The sequence below is a fragment of the Choloepus didactylus genome, chromosome 23, assembly GCF_015220235.1.
Source record: "Choloepus didactylus isolate mChoDid1 chromosome 23, mChoDid1.pri, whole genome shotgun sequence".
NCBI lineage: Eukaryota > Metazoa > Chordata > Mammalia > Pilosa > Megalonychidae > Choloepus > Choloepus didactylus.
In genome coordinates this window covers 5,488,857-5,509,491 of record NC_051329.1, presented here as the reverse complement: position 1 = coordinate 5,509,491, position 20,635 = coordinate 5,488,857, and the positions used below count along the sequence as shown (strand labels likewise).

Below are 20,635 nucleotides of genomic sequence, written 5' to 3'. Positions count from 1 at the left end.
TAAGGCAGCATTATTCATAATAGCCAAAAGTGGAAACCACCAAAATTTTCATCAACTGATGAATGGATTTAAAAAATACTGTTTATACATGCTTTGGATTATTATTTGGCAATAAAAAGCAACGAACTACTGACATGTGCTGTAATTTGGATGAACCTTGAAAACATTACATTAAGTGAAAGGAGCCAGTCATAGAATATCTCCTATTGAATGACTCCATTTACTGTATGTGAAATGTTCCTAATAGGCAAATCCATAGAAATAAAAATAGAAAGGTAGTTTAGTGTTTGCCCAGGGCAAGGAACGTGGCGGTGTGGAGGGGATATGGGAGTGAGGACTGCTAAATGATACAGGGTTTCTTTATGGGGTGATAAAAATGTTCTAAAATTTATAGTGGTGATGGTTGCACAACTTTGTGAATATATGATAAGCAACAGAATTGTCCAATTAGTGAATTGTATGACATGCACATTACATCTCAATAAATCTTAAAGAATAAACTCACCGTTGGAAGTTGGGTTGGCTTCTGTAGAAACGGAATGCAGCAAGGGGATATGGACAGGGTACTAAGAGGCTGCCAGGGAAAATCAGCTCCCCGAGTGTGAATCAAGTCCCCGGATTTTGTGTTGGCACAGAGGCTGGCGCCACCCACTCCCGCAATGCCTAGAAGAGAAAGACAATGGCTGGTTCTGTGCAAATGGTAGCAGGATGAAGACAGGTGCTGTGGTAGGAGGAGCTGCCTTCCTACAGGTGGGAGTCATCGCAGTTATGTTTCCCTGGACACCAACTTCAAACAACAAAGAGTCAGTGCCGCACACCCCTTGGGGATCCAGAGGGAGCAAAGGGGAGAAATATCCCGGACTCCTTCCTCCCATCTTCACATCTCCCACCAGCGCCTTCCATTGGCTACATCACGCCTTAAAACATCTGGCAGGGGACCAAACGCAATTCCCTGTGACTGAGCAGAGCAGGGGAAGGGAGGAAATGGGTCACGATCAAGCAGGCAGGCGTGTCCTTTGAACAGTTATGTGTGACAGCTTGTGGAGTGAGGAAGCAGGTGACGGTGTTACTGGCTGAGGGCTGGGAGCTGGCTGGAGGGCACCGTTCCCCAACGAGGCAGAGGCCTGTGGCTTTAGCTAGACCAGGATCCCTAAACATTAGACCCCTTCTGGTTGGGAGCAGTGCAACCATTATGGCCTGACATTATTTTTGTGCAATGTCAAGCCTGGTCACCACAAGAAAATAATTTTTTAAAAAATAAATATATAATCAAAACTCTCATGTCAGTGAGAGTTTTCAAATCTGACTTCACTTCTTTGTACAATCTTTGTATATAAGAGGGCTGCATCAACACCATCTGGTAATCATGCAAACCTCAAAAGAAAATAAAGCACTGCCTCTGCAGTATTCCCAACACAGAACTAGAAGTAAAATATGATTTTTGCTTTTATTATAGAAACAGTAGCTTGGACCAAAAACAAGCTCGAGAAATTCTTCTAAACTCCCCAAGGATCCTTTCATCTTTGGACCAGCTCTTCACATTTCCACATCACCTCTGATTGATGTTATCCATCAACAGTCCTTATGGGGCTGGTCCAACCAAGACACATGGGTGTGATGGGCCAGCTGATGTTTGGCAGCCCTTGAAATGATTTCTGAAATTATTTAGAGAAGCAGCAGAAAATTGTGGGCAGAGACAGGCTAAAAGGAACCAATGCTCGGTTCTTTATTTCCTCTGAACGAGTCAGCTCTGCCCACACGTTTGCATGTTCCATTTCACGATAAAAACTACAACCACAAAAGCTAGCCCAGAAGCTAGGAGAACCATCGAAATGTCCTTCTCAGCAGGTCTGCAAGATCAGATATATATAGAGATAGAATTTTAAAAACAGTTTCTATCCAGTATTTGATATGAAAGGTGATTTGACAAAAATGCTTTCTCCATGACCCCATATATTGCCAGCCCCCATTAAGTGCCGGCTCCTCGGCAGTGCCCAGGGCACATGTGGAAACAGACACGCAGGCAAGTCCTGAAGGGGCAGAGCATGGACATGGGAGCGGCTGAGCAGAGGCAGTGAGGAGTCAGAGATTCTTGGCACATGGAGCAAGGAAGGCGGCATGTTAGACGGGAAATTCAATAAGGAAGTTGCTGTTTGACCAGTTCCATTTTAGGGGCCAGTTGGGATGGTGGTGGGAGCGTGTTCTCCTCACTGTGATGACAGATATGCAAGAGTGCAAGCCAAATCCAGCAAGCACGTTGAAACCTCAGCTTTTTGCATATCTGCTAACATTTCTTTGATCAAAGCAAGCAGTTGGCCAGGCCCAATATTCGGAGGAGGGGAAGTTTACTCCAGCAGAAAGGGAAGACTTCAGATGTTGTGTGGCAAAGGATGAGGGGATGTGATTTTATAAGAGGGGGGAACTGAGAACAAGAAGGTGATCTATGCACCCCTGCGGTCGCAGTTGATTCGTCAGGGGGGGGGGGGTGGCGGCCGGTTGCTAAATCCTAGGCTCTCAGGATTGCTTGGAGGGTACCGGCGGCGGGGGCTCTTTCCCGGAGGCGAGGGCGAGGCGGGGGACTTGGCCAGGTCCCCGGCGGGGTGGCGTGCAAAGTATGGAGGGCGGCGAGAAAGGAACAGGCGGGACACGGTTCTTTTAGGGTGAGGAAACCAAGAGAGTTTATTAGGGGAGAGTACAAGCTTATATTGGGCGTTTAGAGGGCGGGGTAGCTGTAGAGGTTAAAGGCTTGGATTGGTTCTGAGAGGGCACGGAGGTTGATTGAAAAGGGGCGAGAGTTGCTCCGGTAACGGTGTCTGGCAACAATGTATGCGCACTGGTGGTAATGGGAGTTGCACTGGCAACGGGGAGTGTCCGGGCAAGATAAGGGGGTGGGGAAAAGGCGGTTCCCTCCGGCAAGCCTCCCCTAACAGTGGTATTTTGGGTGAGGAAATGGGGCCTGCCTCCGGCCTCACTTTCCCAGGCCCGGGGGGCTGTGGAGGGCGCTGTCGCCCGTGCCCACCACCCTCCCCAGGGGCTGATCAGGTCCCCCAGCCCAGGCCCGCCAAGTTGAAGCACGTAATCAGTGTCCCGCATTTCCCCCTTCTTTTCTAATTAAAGGAAGAAGCTTACCGGAGAGGCCCGCTAAGGGATGAGGGAAGGGGGAGGCCGGGGAGGGGAAAAAGGGGTTGACGGTGGCTCAGCGAGGCTGGAGCTCGGCGTTGGTGTGGCGCCCGGGCGCTCGACAGGGGCCTTGCTGCTTGCGGGATGGACGAGGGTGGGGGGTTTAAAGTTGGAGGTTCAGAGAAGCTGGAGCTCGAGGTTGGTGCGATGTTCAGGCGATCGAGAAGGGCCTCGCGGTCGGCGGGTTGACCGGTGGCGGTGAGGTCGCGGAGGGTTGGTTGTCATCTCGGAGTAGGGAGCGTCAGAGGTGGCGAGTCGCTGGTACTGGACTTGCACGAACGAGGAGAAAATAGCATCCGTTTGTTTCCTTACAAGCTGGACAATTCTGCGGATAATGCAGGGTCCTAAGGTGAGAGCTAGAATAATCATTAGTAGGGGGCTGAAGAGAGGGAGGAGGTAAGGGAGGAGGGGGGTAAAGATGTGGGACCAATAGCTGGTGGCTTCACGGTCTCTTTTGCGTTGTTCCAGTCCCTCTCGGACCTTTTTTAGGCTGTCCTCGGCGAGACCTGTGGAATTGGCATATACACAGCACTCTTCTCCTAGGGCGGCGCAAAGGCCTCTTTCTTTGAGGAGGAGAAGGTCGAGACCTCGGCGGTTTTGGAGCACTACCTCAGAGAGGGAATTGACAGAATTTTTAAGATGGGAAATAGCGTCTTGTAGGTGACGAATGTCCTCGTCAACAGCCGCCCGGAGGTGAGTTAGGGCGGAGCCTTGACTGGCTAATGCAGCGATTCCGGTGCCAGCGCCTGCAAGACCTAGGAGGGAGACAATGCGGGACACTGATTACGTGCTTCAACTTGGCGGGCCTGGGCTGGGGGACCTGATCAGCCCCTGGGGAGGGTGGTGGGCACGGGCGACAGCGCCCTCCGCAGCCCCCCGGGCCTGGGAAAGTGAGGCCGGAGGCAGGCCCCATTTCCTCACCCAAAATACCACTGTTAGGGGAGGCTTGCCGGAGGGAACCGCCTTTTCCCCACCCCCTTATCTTGCCCGGATACTCCCCGTTGCCAGTGCAACTCCCATTACCACCAGTGCGCATACATTGTTGCCAGACACCGTTACCGGAGCAACTCTCGCCCCTTTTCAATCAACCTCCGCGCCCTCTCAGAACCAATCCAAGCCTTTAACCTCTACAGCTACCCCGCCCTCTAAACGCCCAATATAAGCTTGTACTCTCCCCTAATAAACTCTCTTGGTTTCCTCACCCTAAAAGAACCGTGTCCCGCCTGTTCCTTTCTCACCGCCCTCCATACTTTGCACGCCACCCCGCCGGGGACCTGGCCAAGTCCCCCGCCTCGCCCTCGCCTCCGGGAAAGAGCCCCCCGCCGCCGGTACCCTCCAAGCAATCCTGAGAGCCTAGGATTTAGCAACCGGCCGCCACCCCCCCCGACGAATCAACTGCGACCGCAACTGGCGCCCAACGTGGGGCCCCCTGGAATTAAAAGTCCTCTCCACGCAGCGGTCCAGTAAAACCACCCGCTCGCCCGGACGCCTCTCCAGCTCCCCTTCTCCTCGCCTGCAAAGTAAGGGCCGCCTCTCCCTCGCCGCCCCGCGGAGCCGCCTCTCCCTTGCCGCTCCACGTCCGGAGCCGCCTCTCCCACGCCGCTCCGCGCCCAGGCCGCTCTTCCTTTCCTGCGTTAACCTAACTCTTACCCCCGACTACCTTTCGTCTTCTCTTCCTATGTCCCCCCATTCCTCCTAACACTCTTCCTCCAGTAGCTTTCCCTCTTCCCCTCCATTACTTTGCTGTGGTCCTTTGTGTCTTTGTTTCTTTGTTTCGCGCGGTGTGCCTCTTTGCGACCGCCCCCCCAAACTGCTCTCGCTACTAGAGGCTCCTGCCTTCTATTCTCGCCGTCTCCTTCGGCCTCGCGACCACGGTTTACCTCATTTTCTTTACTCAATAATCAACCCCCCTTTTTCTTTTCTCACTCCGCTATGGGTAATCGTCTATCTGCACGCCAAGCACCCCAAGTTCGTGCTCTGGCTGGTCTCCTAGACACACATCGCTGTAAGGTGTCTGTCCGGCAGCTGCAAGTATACTGGGACCTCCTGCTGCCCTTTAACCCATGGCTCACCACTTGCCATCTTTGGGACCCTGTTACTTATGATCGCCTTATTGATCGGGTCACCAACGCCATGGAACATGAGAGCAAGCGCTTCCCTCCCGGCTTGCTCCCCACCTTAATAACCGTCCGCTCCTGCCTTCAAGGCTCCCTCCCCCCTGATCGAGGCCCCATTAAATCCAAGGAGGCCCTATCAACCCAGTCAACAGATTCAGACAGCGATACTAATGTAGACCATGATTCGGACACAGAATCCTTAGTCGAGCAGATTAACAACGCGCTCGAAGTGACTCCCAAAAAACAAAATAACACTGAGCCTCGCCAAGATGGCGAACTTCCTCCTCCTCCTTCTTCTTCCATCGAGGGGAGGAAGTGCTCCGGCGATGACGTCAGCCCTAAGCTGGGCCGGAAACCGCATGCGCTTTACCCCGACCTTTCACAGGGCGGAGCTAGTCCGCCATCCTATGCCTTAGCCACTCCCAACGCGCCGCCGTCTTGCGACGCTTGGGGCCTCCCACTTCCGTCCCCCCCTTCGGCGAGCTCCCCCTCGGAGCCACTACCGGCAGCTGCCGCCGCCCCTCCCACCCTGCCGACTAACAACCCCTGGCTGCCTTCTACACCTCAAGGCAACCCTTGGGGCAACGCTCCCCCTACCCCCACTCCCGCGCCAAGCCCTCTGCAAGCGCGTCCTCCTTTCTCTCGTGCCTTTCGCTGCTTTCCTCTTAACCTTGCCCCCACACCACAGAAACCGTATAACTGGTATCCCATTGACTCTGATACTATCAAGCAGCTTCGCAGGGCCGTCAAGGAGGACGGGTTAGGTAGCCCATACGCTTCCCAAATACTGCAGGATCTCGCCATGGACTTTTGCCTCCCCCAAGACTGGGCCTCGCTTGCCCGTTCCATTCTTAACCCCGGCCAGTTTGTTGATTGGCGTGCTCACTTCCAGGCGGAAGCAGCTAAGCAAAGTGAGCAAGACGCAGCCACTGGAGTCTATCATCACCCCGAAGCCTATCTAGGCACGGGAGCGTTTATAAATCCGTCTGCTTATATTAATGTCCCTGCCACCTTCTGGACTATCCTCAGAGGCATCACCTTACGCGCGTTTACCAACTGCTCTGCCCGTCGACCTGACAACTTTACCAAGCTCTTCCAGGAGCCGAGTGAGCCTTTCGCCACCTTTGTCTCCAGAGTCGAAGAAACCTGCGCTCGAAAGCCCTCCAGCCGCACTTCAAGTACAAGCAGCGCATCCGGAAACCGCACCTCAGCTACAAACAGCGCATCGCCAACCCCACCACCCCAACCTTTTCTACCCCCCTCTCATTACTCCTCTCCCCTCTTCAGCCTTATCCAAGCAACCTTCACCTCACTAAATGTCTCCTATCCCAATCTTACCTCCTCTTGTTGGCTTTGCCTCTCCACTTCCTCCCCCCTGTATGAGCCATTTGCCTCCAACCTCTCCTTTTCAGAAAACACAGAGGACAGCCCCTCGGAATGCAATTGGAATACCTCTGCCGTCCCCCTAACCTTTCATTCAGTCTCCTTTACAGGAAAGTGCATCCGCCCTCGCTCAAGTAACTCTCCCAACCTCACAGCTTGTGCCGACTACTCATCTCCCAGCAGCTCTGCAAAATTTCTCATTCCTCATAACTCCTCCCAATGGCTCTGCTCCTCTACAGGGCTTACCCCCTGCCTTAACGTGCAAACCCTCAATACAACTAATGAAACTTGCCTCCTAATTGTCCTCATCCCTAGGGTCCTATACCATAGCGAGGAAGACTTCTTCCTCCGCCTGGAAACAACTGCAGCTTCTGCCCCACTGCAAAAGCGAGAGCCCATCACCATCCTCACGATTAGAGTGCAAGCCAAATCCAGCAAGCACGTTGAAACCTCAGCTTTTTTCATATCTGCTAACATTTCTTTGATCAAAGCAAGCAGTTGGCCAGGCCCAATATTCGGAGGAGGGGAAGTTTACTCCAGCAGAAAGGGAAGACTTCAGATGTTGTGTGGCAAAGGATGAGGGGATGTGATTTTATAAGAGGGGGGAACTGAGAACAAGAAGGTGATCTATGCACCCCGACTGGAATCTCATTTACACCACTTTTACAAAGCCTGTGAACTCTCAAGTTAGTGAATAGCTCTATACAGAGTCCCTAATGCAACGTTTAAGCTTTCTGCAGAGATGGGAGGAATAAGAGGGGATTCTCTCCCCTCCCTTCTCATTCAACCTTTCTCTTCCCCCCTCCCTATGGTAGAAACAACAAATATGAAGTCACAAGTGTCTATAACTTTGTCCTGCTGTTATATAAGGTTCAGGAAGCTTCCCATGAATTCACACCTCTAAATTTGTTGTATATGTTTGGTCAATTGCCAGAGCCCTGAAACGGTAGTTTTTGAAAACTCTGTCAAGTTTACATTTGCTTTTTGGAGAGAGATTTTGCTGAGCTCTTTACTACCCTATTCTGTAGTTCCTTCTAAGAAAAATCTCTAAACCTCACTGTGTCTAAATGTCCTTACCTATAAAATGGATGTTAATAATACCTAATTTATAGGGTGCACTGAACATAAACAAATTTACCATGGATAAAAGACTTAGGACAGAGCCTAGCACATAGTTGGTGCTACATTAGTTTAACAGTTAACAGCACTCACATGGTCCACAGCCTCCTGAGAATAATCTGGAGTTCGGGGAAGGCAGATCCTAAAGGAAAAGGCACAGGCACACACACAAAAGGCCAGCTTCCTTTTCATATTCATTTAAGTCCCTTGAACCGCTGTTTTGGATGGATATTATCATTAGGTGCATTTTACAGACGAGGAAGCAGCGGCTCAAGAATTTAGGCCACCTGCCTGGGACCACTATTAGAAAGTGGCAGCACGGGGTTTGAACCCAGGTCTATGTGGAAACAAAGACTGCGCTGTCAACACCACAAGAAAATGACTTTACTGATACACACTCCAGGGAGTGTTTCTCAAGATGGATTTATGACTTAAAAAACAAAAAAAGGTTAAAACAACAACTAGAAAGAGGGCCTCAAGCTTCAATCACAGCACCCCAGCCAACCCCTCTAACTTCACGTTAGGATTTGAGTATCTCCCGTGATCAGACTTTTGTAGCACAATCAGTTGTCAGCAAAACTTCTCTGTGGTCATTTCTCCTCCAAGAAAATCAAGCTTAACCGCAAATGGAGAACTGAATAAGAATTCCAAATGGTGGTTATGGGATTTTTCTTTTGTTTTTAACAGCATTTTTGAGATGTAATTAACCTACCATAAACATTAACCATTTAATGCATAAAATTCAATTCAATGCTTTTTTAGTATATTTGAGATATTGTGTAAACATCAGTGCAATCCAATTTTAGAACATTTTCATCACTCCAGCAAGAGACTCCGTACCCATCAGCAGTCACTCCCCACACTACCCCAACCACTGATCTACTTTCTGTCTCTCCATATTTGCAAATTCTGGACATCTCATATCAAAATAATCACACAATATGTGGCCCTTTGTGACTGGCTTCTTTCACTTAGCAGTGTGTTTTCAGGATTCATCCATTACTGTAGCATTTATTAGTACTTCCTTTCTTTTTGTTGCCAAAAAATATTCTGCTGTATAGATATACCACATTCTATTGATCCATGCACCAGCTGAGAGAGATCTGGGCTGTTTCCACCACGTGCCTGCTCTTAAATTTCTATTTTTCTTCAGTCCATTTTAACAATGTGGGTGAAACGGAAGATTCCTGAAGGATGTGTTTATTGCTGACTGTAAAAGAAATTTTGACATCATACAAATCTTAACATTGGAGGAGATTCTAAATGTTTACCCGGCCAGATTTGTTGCATTTATAGTGTATCACATTTTGTAAATGGGAGGGACTTAAAAAGTTAAGTAAAGTAATCGTTTACGGGTTAAAATTGGCCTGCATTACATGGAAAAAAATGATATCAGAGAGATAAGTCATTTAGCTTATTTTAATAAACTGAATTTCTGAAACCATAAATTCTTGGGCTTGAAAACCGCTGAAAAAAAAATGGTGATACCTCCCTAAATAATTCTAAGCAAAGAAAAAGGATAATTCCCTGAGTCTTCATATTAGTGAAATTTCTGACTTAAGAATTCAGTCCCAGACATAGAGATTACTCAGAATGTTTTAACTAAAAATATTACATTTTCCCAAATTTGATGTCGTTCAATTTGGTGTGGTTTTGTATTTCCGATTAATGAAAATTGGTTGAGAAATTATTCTTGTTTGTTGTTGTTGTTGTTTTTGCTTGCTTTTGTCTTAAAAGCCAAGGATCAAGGCCCAAGTGTCCAAATGTGGTATCTCTTTTCCTGAAAATTAGTGGTGCTCTAGGTATCCATTACTGAATTCATTTTTTCATCTGTTTCCTTGCCCTGTGGCTGGGCATTTGTTACCGTCTTAGCAATGACAGGGAAACTTGTTCTCTGAAGGACCAGCTGACAGAGGCCTCTACTTACATCCCATCACAGACCCTGGGGGCATCCTTCAAAGCCACTCCCTCCACCTCCTTCTCTTCCTATTGCCCAAGGATAAGGCTATAGCGGGAATCTGTTACTCTGAAAAATCATATCCCTTTAGAAATTCCAGATATATCAATATCTTTGCAAATTCCCGCAGTGTCCCATTTGAGAAAGCATCCAGAGCCCTCAAAATTGGTTCAGAGGCTTGTTTTTCAGCCAGTGTATGGATTTTTCTCCTATTGTTCCTCCTGCCACACACACAAGAGCCCACAGCTTGGGAAGCGGCCAACAGTAATCATTCCAGATATCTCTCCTGCTCACACTTTAAAAAAATACATTTCTTCACCTCAACTCACAGCCAACACACAATCTAAAGGAGAGCCCCTTGCTGTGGAGATGATGGCAAGCAATCAGATCTAGAAGCAGTGGGTGTTTTCCTTAGGCCTCTTGCCTGTAAAATAAACCTCCTGGACCCCCTGTCTGAAAAAAGAAAAGATGGGCTGTGCCCCAAATGGATTGGAACTAAAGTTACTCTTCATGGTAGAAAAAAGATAAAGACATCTTGGGAGAAATAAGAAAAAGTATCCTTTCACTAAGAAATGGACATATGAGAGCACTTTGGTAAAGTGCTGGATGCATTAACTTTTCAAAGTATTACTATCCCCAGGAAAAGCCTTCTCCAAAAGTTCCTTTTGTGAAAGGGAGAAAATAGCCTAGAGAAGACAAACACCTGGCCCAGGTTTTGACATTCCACCCCATCCAGTTTCATGGAAGGTTAGTCCCATCTTCTAAAGCACTCGCTCACCCCTGCTCATCCAGGATCTCTGGGAGCCACAGAATCCTCCTCAACACATTTCTCCATGGAACCAATTGGAGTTCACCTGTGAAGCCAACTTATTGCATTCCTGCATATGGATGCATGGAAATGAACATGGACTTTAGGGTCCTAAGGACTTAGGTTTGAATCCTGGGATCTACTTACTATCATATGAACTGGAACAATAAATACAACATCTCCAAGCCACAATTTTCTCATACAAAACTGGGATAACCGCCCCTACCTCATAGAATTATTGTGAAGAATAAGCGAGAGAATGCATTTAGAGGTACTTTTTCAAAGGACCAGACATAAAAAGTGGTTTAAAAAAGAGTATCTGTTTTTCTCAGTACTGCTGTATTAAGTAGTGTTTTAGTTTCTCAGCTGGTAAAACAAATTCCTTACAATGCGTTGTCTGAACAACAGGACTTTATTGGCTCATGGTTTCAGAGGCTGGAAGGCTTGCTCCCTCCCCTGGTTGGTGTCTTCTAACTGGCCAGCAGTCTTTAGGGTTCTTTGGCTTTTCCATGACATGGCAATGCACATGGCGGCGTCTTCTTTCCCTGTGGGTTCTGTGACTTCCAGCTTCTGGCTGCTCCCCATGGCTTCTCTCTCTCTGTGGCCTTCCCTATAAGGCCTCCATGGTAAGGGTGAGACTCAACTTAATTCAGTTGTTCCACACCTTAACTGAGGGAACCCCCCAAAATGGTCCTATTTACAATGGGCTCACATCCACAGAAATGGATTAAGATTAAGAATATGCTTCTCTGGAAACTTAACTCCAAGCCTCCACAATTAGGATAGAGATTGAAAAAGAAAGAAGTGCATTTTCCTCTTAAGTAAAGTCCCCCGGCAGAGTCATCAGGGCCCCCTGTTTTTTGTTGTTTTTGCTGCTGCGTGGCCATTCTCAGGGTGTTGTCATATTGCTGGTTCAAGATGGCACACTGCACTATGCCCCAGCTGCCAGGAGGGAGGGGATGTGAGAGAAGGAAGACTGACACAATGAGCCAGAAGACGCAGTCATCATCTTGTTCAGGTCCCAGTTGTCAGAAATCAGTCAAATGAGCACACTTAGCTGCAAGGGATGCCAGAAAAGTCTTTCTCCTGATCATCCAAATAAAAATACATATTCTACAAGAAGAGGAGAAAGGGTATTGGGCGACAACTAGCTATCTCCATCACAACCATGCAATGTGTCAAACATGTTGATGCTGGCCAATAAATATATGAGGAATGAATTATTATATTATTATTTTTGATAGTTAATACGTGATACTTTCAGAAATTCTCCTATTGTAAGCAAATATTGAAAGATTTTCATCTCAACTAAAGATCACCTAGGACCAACAGTTTTTTGAATAAACTGGATCATTTTGCATAAGGAGTAGATTTACAAATCTGAGGAAATTATTTTCCCTTGCTCCTAGATAGCTGTCCCTTGATTTCTAGAGTACCTCCTTCAAGTATTGCCAGGGTTAAGAAATAGCTTTCTGAGTGACCCCCAGGTCAGCTGCGGAGAACTTCAAAAATGCAGGCTTCCAGCTCTAAGTCTGTGCACCTGAGTGAATGGCAGAAGAATTACTTTGCAATTACATCTGGCATATGTACATCAGGACAGAAGGCTGATGCATACTGTGCACAGATATTACGCATTCAGTATGCATGATCAAACTCTGAGGTCTCCAAGGTCTGCACTACTAAACTGTTTAGAAAACATGCAGAGAAATATCCTGCCATTGATTCTGACAATGTTGAAACTGGCTTGAATAACTACACAGAAAAATACTTTAACTTTGGCAAAATCCCAGCAAACTGACAGCGGCAAGTGGTAGTCTGGATTGACAATAAAAAATGTCTTCAAAATGAGTAATGTTCAGGAGATGATGCAAGCTGGCAAAAAATTTAAAGATTCTTTGTTGGCACCTGCTCACGCATCAGTAATATCCATGGAGAGGCCACTGTTCTGATTTTCCTAAAGTTCGTGTTTGTGATAGTCCTGGAGAGGGTGACCCACTGGCTAACTTACCTCCTGCAGAGAGGACCAACACACCCCAGAGAACAAGCCACCTTCCAAGTGCCCACAGGATGCCCGGCCACCCATGGTGACCAGCACTTCCAAGACTTGTCCTACGTTGTCAGTGCCTTTCAGTGAATCAGCCCCTGCAAAATTCCATTATTTGGAAATGTCAAAAAGGAAAAAAATCACAGCTCTCCAAAGCCAACGCAGGGCTGAATATGTTCTTATCTAATGTGTCTTCTTTTCCTCCTGGCTGTGAAAATCAACGGGAAAGGAAGTGTTGATGCACTTTCCAATCCAATACTGAATAAGGCTTTTAGTAAAACAGAAGCTAACAGCCACAGGGAGGAGAGCAGCCTGCCTACTCTTAAAACAGAAGAACAGTCATGGGTAGATCAGCGAAAACAGAACCTCCAAACCAGTGTGCACCAGGGCCTTCAGATGGTGATGTAAAAAAGTCTCGGGGAGACAGCAGATCCCAAGGGATATTTGGGAAATTTATTCCTCCAGTACCTAAGCAAGATGGGGATGATCAGAATGGGGGTAGACAGTGTAAGACTTAAGGGGCAGGGGCTGAAGAATCAGCACCTCACATTGATGAGTGTCTGAAGAACCTGGAGCCACAGATGATTGAACTCTATGAATGAGATTGTGGGGCTCACCCAGAAAAATATTTCTTAACCCTGGCAATACTTGAAGGGGTACATACCCTAGAAATCAGGGGTGGTTAAGTGGGAAGAGTTTTTGTTTTGTTTGCAAGTCACATAATGCAATCTCCTTAATGTTAGTCAGTATAATGGCTTAAATGGGAAACATAGTATGTTTTACTGTTTAAGTATATTTAACCAAAAACCATAGCATGCCAGTTTTTACTTTTTTTTTTGCTGTTTTGTAACCTCTTTTACAGTTTTCTTCCCTTACCAGAACTAACTAATAAAAATATGTTCAGGTAGAAAAAAAAGATGAAAAGAAATATCCTTCCTATTCCCGGTCAAAATAGCAGAAAGCTTGGAAATGAGTTAATGCATATAATCTGTCAAAAACTAGTCCTCATCACGTAATCCTTTTCATTCACCATCAGATGGCTACCACAAGGCTGTATTCTCCAGTTCAAAAAGTGACGGCAGGTAGTGAACCAGTTGAATGCTACTCAGCCCAATTATTAAGGAAGCTGTTTGCAAAACACAGAAGTGCAAGAGAGAACAACATCAAGCAGGGAGACTGTGTGTAACAAGAAAAGCAGGAGCCACCAGCATTCTTAGCTCAGGCCTGTGTTTGAGTCTCCTGCCAACTCCACTTGCTTAAATGGCCAGAAATGCTAGTTTGTGAAGGGGAGGGGGAGGGAGAGGAAATCTGATTTGTTTTCCATATTATTAAACATGGCTTCTCAAAACTCACAAAAATTTTTTGAAAAATGAGAATTGATGCCGAGAGCAATACAGCACCCCTTAAATGGGTATGGAATCATAATTTCTCATAAAACTTCTGTAACTAGGAACCTGACTGGCTCATCTGTCAATCACGTGACATCACGCCTATTTATGCCTGTTGTCCCTGCTAATTATTTGTAGCTCTCCCCTTTCACTCTCAGAAATGTCCGAGTGTGGATAATAAATCAATTGGCATCCTAATTAGAAGCTTCTTTCAGGGACCTTGCTTCCTCGGTGTTTTAATCTATCACTTAATTTAAGACACTTTTCAGAATCCTGCCAGCTGCGCGGAGTGGGGGGCCAGACTCCCAGCCCCGGGCCCAGGGCTGAGTGCTTGGCCACTGGGCAGAAGCCAAGTGAAGACCCGGATGCTGGTGAAGCACCTGTTAGGTGTGTGCAAGTCTCAAGTGTGGCTAACGATGGGATGCTCCAGGCCCACAGGCTGGGTTCCTGGTCATATGCACCAAAGGCTTGTGCTCGAGGGGCAATGTTCACTGGAAGAACTTCTACAAACAAGAAAGTGACGGTAACAACAAAAATGACTATTTGTGTTCCTTAAACCTCAGGCATACCATTGGCTTCTCCTGCAAAGTAATGAAAACCTTTGAGGATTTGGTGTTGACATTTTCCTACCTGCTTTGCAAGAAAGCTCCAGGACCCAACTGGTGAAATCCATTTTAACGCAGTCAAGCTGCTTGCTAAAAGCACAGCGTCCCCAACTTAATCAGTCCTTGGGGAGACGAATTCCTTCCAGATGCCTCAGAACAAACTCCACCCCCCTGGTCTGGCCCGGTTCGCTCTGCAGGCCTGGCAGCATCCTGCTGTTGCACCGCCCACCTGGGCAGTCACACCTGTGGGATGGTGGACTGTAGGGTTTCCAACACCCCACCCACAGGGGTGGCCAAAGCAACGGGGCTGAATCTCAGGAGGTTCATCCTGCATTGCCTTGAGGAGGTGTGGGAGCAGGATCCTAAAGTAGACCAACCCATCTGCCCTGACTTTCATCCCCTCTCATCCACACTAGAGCCATCTTAGGAAATGTGTCCTGATCCCAGCGCCCTGGTTTAAAACTCTTTAGTGCTCTCACTGCACCGCTGACAAGCCGACACCCTCACTCAGTGCCCAGGCCACCCTCTGGCCTTGTTTTCCTTAAATATATCAGGCTCTCGCCTCATTCGGAGCCTCTCATAGCTGCATAGTTAGAAAGATGCGCAATATAATCCTTTAGCTGGAAAATGCTTAGTATAGTCTTCGGTAGTTGGAAGATGTTTATTATAATCAGTCCACTCAAGCAGCTTTGATTCATTTCCTTGCTGGAAAAGTTTGCTGCTGATCTAATCTGAAAAGTTTACTCTCTGTTCACAGTAGCATTAATGAGATATTTCCAGGTTTTCTTTACTTACAAGGATGTGATAACATCCCCGAACAGGATGAAACAGCATCAGAAACACAATATGGACTAATAAATCAGCACCTTTGTCTCTTTGAAGGACAAGATCAAAGCCTGAATGGTCAGTAAAGAGAGGCAGGCCTATAAGATAACAGGATACGCCAACCAAACAAGAACGAAGCAGGCGACCGTTACTCAATTTTAATGACTCCTGTAACTCAAGTTACTCAAGTTTTTTTCCTTCTATCTTATTTTCTGTTTTATTCTAGACTCTTGCCATTTCTTTGTCTCCCTGAGCTATAAAAACCCAACTCCCTTTTCTCACTTTGCCCTGGTCTTGCAAAAATTTCCTCCAGTTTCTTGCGGATGCATTCTCAATAAAACTCACCTTCTCACCAAGAGACTTGTTTCTCTGTTTAGTGTGGGATCAGGCAAGCCCAACTACGGAAAACCATGTTTTTTGATGGGAACACCTCCAACCCCTGCCCACCCTCAGCCCCACCCCCTGGCTGAACCTTATTCATCTTTCTGGTATCAGCTGAAACTTCCCTTCCGCAGAGATACTTCACGTGGACATTCCAGTCCTCAAAGCACCCCAGTCACTTGTTCTTGTTCTCTCCTGACCCCAAACACAGCCTTTACGGCACTTCTTACCATGGGTACTTGTTTACTTATTTATGTGTTTATTTGCTCAACTTCTGTATTCCTAGGATATGAGGGCCAGGATAATAACTTCCTTTTTCTCTTTCTCTCTCCCCTTTTCTCTTTCTCTCTTTTTTTCTTTCCTTTTGTCATTAACTCACCCAACACTGAGTATAGAGTAGGCACCCACTTGAGGTAAGTTGCAAAAGTGCTCACAAACTCCTCCTCTCCCTTATGCACACTCTCTTTGCACATGACTTCACCACTCCATGGAATCTATTTCTTCACCTCTTGAATTTGGACTTGTTCTTGGGACTTGCCCAAGAGTTCTATTAAAGCTACTTGGACATGCTTTGTTATGCAGGGAAAGCTAACTGATGTGTCCAATAATTATTTTTGGATTGAATGAATGAGTGAATAATGGACTCAGAACTTCCATGAAACTAGACATCTGTGCATGTATATTTATTAATTTATACACATATAAAGTATATAAAGTAGCGTGGCTTTTATACATATTTATTCTTCTCTTCCAAATTAAGGATGTTCCATGCTCTCTTTTAAAACTCTCAGTTGGCTAGTTGGTTTTCTATAGCTACATTGGCTTACTAAAATTTCAAGCATAAGATATTTCTAGCTGGAAGGAATCTCCATACGGCCAACTCTAGAATCCAGAATTTAGAGGTGAGGAAAGTGAGACCACGCAAGAGCTGGGAACTTGCCTATGGCCACACAGTCTCAAATCCAGAGCCCAGCACATGCAGGTAGGAAGACTCTTCCATAAGGGTCGCAGTTCTGGGAAGGCAAAGCAATGCAAGTTGCTCTTGGGGAATTGCATTTGTGGTGGAGTCAGAGCCACTTGGAAGGTGTTTCGGTTTGCTAATACTGCCATTATGCAATATATCAGAAATGGATTGGCTTTTATAAAGGGAGGTTATTTGGGTACAGATTTACAGTTCTAAGTGTCCAAACCAAGGCATCAACAAGAGGATACCTTCACTGACGAATGGCCGATGGTATCTGGAACACCGCTGTCAGCTGGGAAGGCATGTGGCTGGCATCTGCTGGTCCTTTGCTCCCAGGTTGTGTTTCAAGATGGCTTTCTCCAAAATGTGTCTCTCAGCTCCTCTTGGGGTGTTCTGTCCTCTCTTAGCTTCTCCGGAGCAAAGTCTGGGCCAGCATTTCTTAGCAAACTCTGGGCCAGCATTTCTTAGCAAACTCTGGGCCAGCATTTCCTAGCTAAGCATTTGGGTCTTGGCTTAGCATGTCCTGGGGTGTTACTCCTCTCTCTGCTCTCTGTGCAAGCTCCCTTTAAAGGACTCCAGTAAACTGATCAAGACCCACCCTGAATAAGCGGGGTCAAATCTCCACGGAAACATCCAATCAAGAGGCCACACCCTAATCAAAAAGATTAATCTGTCCCCACAAGATTGCATTAAAGAATATGGCTTTTTCTAGGAGACATAATATACACAAACCCAGTACAGAAGGCCTAAAGGTCTAGCCAGGCTGGGGGTGGGGGGACTTGCAGAAGAAGAAGTGGAGATGACGATAAGGATGGCAGCAGGCGTGGCGTGTTTGTTTATGTTCCGGTTTATGTCCCACAAGTGTAACCTTGTGGAAACTGCAGGAGCAGAGTGCGCTGCTGCTCAGGAGAGTAACCGACTGTAGCTAAAGGCACCCTTCAGCAACTCTGCTGTCATAACATTCACAGGGGCCAGCCGGTTGCCAGGGAACTAAGAGAAACTACGACAACTAAGAGAAAACTCGGAGAAAACAAACTAAGAGAAAAAGAAAATTGTGCACCACAAAATAGCATGTTTCATAACCTTTTTGTATTTACTTAAAATATTATCAAGTCATCTACCGCTTTGTTAACTTCTTCCATCCACCTCCAAATTATTCTCTTTACAAGTTTTGCATTTTATTTCCATTTTTCAGGAAGAAGAAATTTGAAAATTAAGACCCTAGAAGAAGAAAATTATACATGCCCATAACAGAAAATAATAATTTGTCTGTCTGTATAATGTGCACAAGGACTCTAATTAGATACGTATTTTGTTTATTAAAAAAAAACACTTTTTCTTTTTTATTTTGCTCATTAGGCTTCTGGGAGATAATGTTTCCATATCTCTTTTAACTTTATACAGTAAACGCAAAAAGAAGATGGACACTGAAAAATCAAGCTGTGTAAATACCCATACATCAGCAGGTTTGTTAAAAAGCTACTATTATTTTTTTTAATAAAAAATACTTCTCTCAACAAAGTTGTAATTCAATTGGTATAAACTGTATCACCTACTTACCCAATTTCCATTAAAAAAAGATTTAATAATTCTACAAATCAATTCCTTTGGGGGGAAAGTTGCTTTGCGCTCTTGGTTAAGGATTCTACAGAAGCCGTCTGCATGCAGCCTGCCTGCCCGCGTCTGTCTGATCAGCGGGGGGTCATCTTCACATGCCCATCTCCAGGGGACAAGGACACCCAGGCTAAACTCACCGTGCACCCTCCAGATTCAAAGGGGCAGGAGTGTCCAGTGGGCTAGTGGATGACTATTATTTATTTCGTGACACAGAAAACCAGTTATAATTTGATGAAAAGTTGAAATGCAAGGTCAAAAAGGGCAAGAGATAATCACACAATGAAAAGCAGAGAGAGATACACCTTACTAGTTATATTAATAATTATTAATCCAGTACATGGGTTTGGTACAGAAGCTCCAAAATATTTTTTTAATTGCATCTTCTAAATATTAATTTCCTGAGCCATTCTGGGGAACCAAAGTGGTGGCAAACATAATAAGGCCTTGTGAGCTGCTAATGCACCGGGTGCATTATTTATTATTAGTATTATTTTAGTTAGAGCAGTTACGGGTTAACAGAAAAATCATGCAGCGTATGGAGTTCTCACATACCCTCACACTCACACAGATTTCCCTATTATAAACAGTTTGCATTTAAGGAGAGGCTAGGCTTCCCTATGGTTGTGCCTAAGAGCCTCCTCCCGAATGCCTCTTTGTTGCTCAGATGTGGCCCTCTCTCTCTGGCTAAGCCAACTTGAAAGGTGAAATCACTGCCCTCCCCGCTATGTGGGATCAGACACCCAGGGGAGTGAATCTCCCTGGCAACGTGGAATACGACTCCCGGGGAGGAATGTAGACCCGGCATCGTGGGACGGAGAACATCTTCTTGACCAAAAGGGGGATGTGAAAGGAAATGAAATAAGCTTCAGTGGCAGAGAGATTCCAAAAGGAGCCGAGAGGTCACTCTGGTGGGCACTCTTATGCACACTTTAGACAACCCTTTTTAGGTTCTAAAGAATTGGGGTAGCTGGTGGTGGATACCTGAAACTATCAAACTACAACCCAGAACCCATGAATCTCGAAGACAGTTGTATAAAAATGTAGCTTATGAGGGGTGACAATGGGATTGGGAAAGCCATTAAGGACCACACTCCACTTTGTCTAGTTTATGGATGGATGAGTAGAAAAATAGGGGAAGGAAACAAATAGACAAAGGTACCCAGTGTTCTTTTTTACTTCAATTGCTCTTTTTCACTCTAATTATTATTCTTGTTATTTTTGTGTGTGTGCTAATGAAGGTGCCAGGGATTGATTTGGGTGATGAATGTACCACTATGTAATGGTACTGTAAACAATCGAAAGTACGATTTGTTTTGTATGACTGCGTGGTATGTGAATATATCTCAATAAAATGAAGATTAAAAAAAAAAAAAAACAGTTTGCATTTGTTTTGTACCTTTGTTAAAGTTGATGAAACAATATTATTATAATTATGTTATTAACTTTAGCCCATTGTTTACATTAAGACACTCTTTATGTTGAACAGTTTTATGGTTTTTTAAAAATTTTTTGTGGTAACATATACAACCTAGAATTTTTATCCCTTTTCAAATACACAATTCAGTGGTGCTACTTACAGTCACAAAGTTGTGTGTCCATCACCACCATCCACTGCCAAAACTTTTCCATCACCCAGAATGGGCTAGTGGATTATTATCGATCAAGGAGACACATTAAGAAGACAGAGGCTTGGCCTGCGAAAGATTGTGAATTGAATCTGAAACTGTCAGAGAGAAGAGCACCACAAGGAATTAAATGCTTTAATACTGCTTCTGCGAGGATGTGCTTTAGCTCAAGTACAGAAGTACTGAAAGGACTTCACAGTCTGTAAAATACACGACCATCCTGTAAACTCCATCAGTAGTCAATCAGGGAAAACTTGCCTGACTCATTGCTTTTCCGTGTTATATTTGGGTTTAAATAGTATGTTTTTTGTATCTGGGAAATATTTCAAATCGTATTTACTTAGTAATTTAAAGGCATTGTTTTTGTTGTAAAAAAATCTATATAATTCTATATTTACAAGCTCATATTTGTAGAAGAGTTACCAAAATATTAACTGTTTCTGTGTCTTGGTGGTAGGATATTGGTCATTTCAAAGCTAATTTCTATTTTTTATAATCTGTGTGTCCTGATTATCCTAAAATGATTGTATTTCATGAAATTAAATGTTTTTACAAGAAAATGAAACCAGTATTTTTTAAAAGGAGAGGTGGATGTCATCGGTTTGAAAATGAGACTTGGTAA

General features: G+C 45.4%; 1 pseudogene; it reads left to right on the top strand.

The window, feature by feature from the left end:
• The first annotated feature begins 12,074 nt into the window (after positions 1-12,074).
• On the top strand, positions 12,075-13,210 carry LOC119519108 (annotated as a pseudogene).
• The last annotated feature ends 7,425 nt before the right edge of the window (positions 13,211-20,635 follow it).